Below are 3,392 nucleotides of genomic sequence, written 5' to 3'. Positions count from 1 at the left end.
TTTAAAGAATTAATTTCGTCATTTAACAAACCCTAACCCTAAGTTCCTCTACTAGAGCAAAAATTAAACTTAATAATCAATAATTAGTACCTTTGTTGGAAGTATTACGTAAGCACAAGGGTGATTAGTAGAATTGTCAGCTAAAATCGCAGCAATGGGGACCAAGGGGGACCAATTTCTGTTTCCACTTCGTGAACAATAAACAAATGAAAGGGTTTACTGGTTTCCAGGGACTTATCATGTGGTCCCGTACTTTTAAACATTCACGTCGTGAATTCTATACGATTCACGTCGTGAATAGTGTCTGGGCTTAAATTTGGTCCATGTACTCACGGACTGATCTTGGGCTTGCTAGTCTAATGGGTTAAGCCATATCATGGATTTTGTGTCCGGTTCATTCACAATTCACGTCATGAACGGCTAACTATTCACGTCGTGAATAAAGTCTGAAAAAAAAAATCAATTGTGACTTAGTTCTCAATTATTACTACTTCCATTTTAAGGTCCCTACATTTTGTTCTAATAGAGTTGGATGACTTGATCTAAGTTTTTTTAAAACTAAAATGCAAAAAGAAAGAAAAAAATTTCAAACCAAATTCGGGTTGCCTCCCGAGAAGCGCTTCTTTTTCTTGGAGTCTTGAGCTGGACTCCATGCCTCCTACGTTGAGTCTTCGGAAGAGTCCTCCACCAAGATCTTTTGTTCCTTGAACCGCCTCTTGTTAGCTTTAACTCGCCTTTTATATGCCTTCTTTGAATTCTCCTTTTTAGCTTTTCCCTCTTCTTCAAGCTTGCGTTTTGTGCCCTTGGGTTCCTCCTTGCACTTTATGTCATTCTCCTCCTCTTTCACCACCGGCCTTGTTACTCTGGAAGTGACCTACTCTTCCTCACTTGTTATTTCCTCATCCTCTTTGCTTACCCAAGAAGGCGGGCTCTTGTAAGCTATGACTTCAATCAAATATGGAACAGATGCTCTAGGTTTTGTTCTTTTGACTTGATGAACTGCCTTGATCTCTTCTTCCATAAGCTTTTCCAGTTCTTCTAGTTCATTCTCTTCATTAATTGTGAACACCTCTTCTTTATCTTCTTGAAAGTCATCTTTTATCCCAAAGACTTCTTGTTCATCTCCAACCCTCAAAGTTAGCTTAGACTCGCGGATATCAACAAGGGCTCCAGCAGTGTTAAGCAATGGCCGACCAAGGATAATTGGAACATCGTGATCTTCTTTCATGTCCAAGACTACAAAGTCTATTGGAAAACAAATTTTCCAATTTTCACCAAAATATCCTCCACGATGCCGCAGGGTTGTGTCACCGAACGATTCGCCATGTGAATCTTCATTTTTGTAGCCTTCATTTTCTGAATCACCAATTTTTGATAAAATGAAAAAGGCATCAGATTAATGCTAGCCCCAGAATTGGCTAAAGCATTAACCTTCATTTTATTCCCAAACTCACATGGAAGAGTGAGGCGTCCAGGATCCCCCATCTTTTCTGGTGTTTCTCCCAACACAACTTTTGAAGTTTGTTCACTTAGAATCACTGTAGACTGCTTCTTGAATTGCCTTCGAGTGTCTATCAAGTCTTGCAGTAATTTCTGGTTCTCGGGAGCTTTAGATAAGGACTCGACAAAGGGGGTATTAATCGAGATCCCCTTCACATGCTTGACAAACTCTCTATGCTCTCTCTCAAGTGGACTTATAAGGTTCTTGATGGGCCCACGTCGTGAACTTATAAGGTTCACGTCGTGAATTCTGGAACTCAGCAGCTTCATGATTTTCGAGCTTGATCTTCTTCATCTTTTGATCGAGCTTCCGTGGTTCTTCTTCCAATGCTTCCAGGAACTCCGAGATGGCTTCTTCTTCGGTGTCTATGGCCATTACATGAGATTGGTTCTTTACTTCGGGATTCTTCAGGGATAACTTCTCATGAACTAGAGTGGCTAGTTGACTAAATTGTACTTCAAGGTTATGGATGGAGGCTTGCTGATTCTTTATCAAAGTTTGTTGTTCCAGAATAGCAGAATCAGTGGCATCGTGTCGCTTTTCCGATGCTTCCATAAACTTCATTAAAGTGGTCTCTAGGTCGGGTTTCTTCTCGGCTGGTGGCTACTCCTTTTGATAGAGGCCTCGACCTGTCTGTCTATACTTCTCTTCTTTTTGCTTCTTATACTCCTCATATGGCAGCCACTCCTTCTTCGGTTTCCTCCAGTCCTCATCAAATTTATCCCCACTAGAGTAGCATACTTGAACCTTTCTGTTCCCATAATCATCTACATTGCAGTCCTTTGTCAAGTGTGGACCACTGTATCTCTCGCAACCTACTCTTATGGCATGTATCGACTGGTCCATCTATGTTATCCTGCGGTCCATATTATTTAACATGGCCATGACCGCTGCTATTTCTTCAGTTTGGGACCCTCCTTCGCCTTTGATTCCTTCTTGCCTCGGGTTGTGGTATTCGCGAGAATGCTTCGCGAATTCTTCAATTAGCTCCTTGACCTCCCTTGGATTTTTCTTTGTCAAAGGTCCTTGAGAATCAAGGAGTTGTCTTGTCATCACGTTGACCCCATCATAAAAGATTGACATCTCTTGCTGCACATTCAGATCATGTTGAGGGCAATTTCTGAGTAAGCCCTTGTACCGCTCCCATGCTTCATATAGGGACTCCCCTGGCTGTTGCTCAAATTTGGCTATTGCCTTCTTGAGTTTGGCTATCTTGGATGGCGGGCAAAACTGGTCAAGGAATTTCTCACGCATTTGAGCCCAAGTGGTGATTGTACCCGGTGGGAGTGCTTTTAACCACTCCTTAGCAGCTCCTTTGAAAGTGATGGGAAGCATCCTAAGCAAGACTGTGTTTCTGCTGACATTTGGGACATTGAAGTAGTCCGCAATGTCATTGACTTCATCTAGATGCTTAAAAGCATCCTCATGATCTTTCCCGAAAAATGGGATGTCCTTCAGGGCAGTCAATATGTGTCCCTTCAGCTCGAATGTGGCAGTGGCAGGTATTGCGGGTTGGACTAAACCGGGACCCACATCTTCTCGGATCCGCTTCTTATAAGCTCCCATGGACATTTCTTCAATCACTGCCATCTCGTTCCTTGGCTCGTTTTCGGGTTTGCTTGTGTGTTCTTCAAATTCTGGCTCGGTATCGCTTTCGGACTCGGTCTGGACGGGTGTATGATCCAAATGCTCAAGATTGCTCTTGTGCCTCGCGGATGAACCTGGCTCTCCTGTCTTCTTTCCCGACTTCCTTGAAAAAGCCGACTTCAATCCTTGCAAGGGCGTCTTTTTCTTGTGAAGTGCAGACTCGGGGTCTTCAAGTGGTGGCACCAAGTGTGTGTTTGAACTTCTGGTCATGAACTCCTGCAACTTGCTAAACTAAACACGTAAA

General features: G+C 42.9%; 1 non-coding gene across 1 annotated transcript; it reads left to right on the top strand.

The window, feature by feature from the left end:
* The first annotated feature begins 2,600 nt into the window (after positions 1–2,600).
* On the top strand, positions 2,601–2,707 carry LOC111912561 (small nucleolar RNA R71). Its single transcript, XR_002857200.2, has one exon. It is a non-coding gene; the product is annotated as a small nucleolar RNA R71 (small nucleolar RNA).
* Positions 2,708–3,392: the final 685 nt, after the last annotated feature.

Source organism: Lactuca sativa, chromosome 5, assembly GCF_002870075.4.
Source record: "Lactuca sativa cultivar Salinas chromosome 5, Lsat_Salinas_v11, whole genome shotgun sequence".
NCBI classification, from domain to species: Eukaryota; Viridiplantae; Streptophyta; class Magnoliopsida; order Asterales; family Asteraceae; genus Lactuca; species Lactuca sativa.
This window is presented reverse-complemented; position numbering and strand designations above follow the sequence as displayed.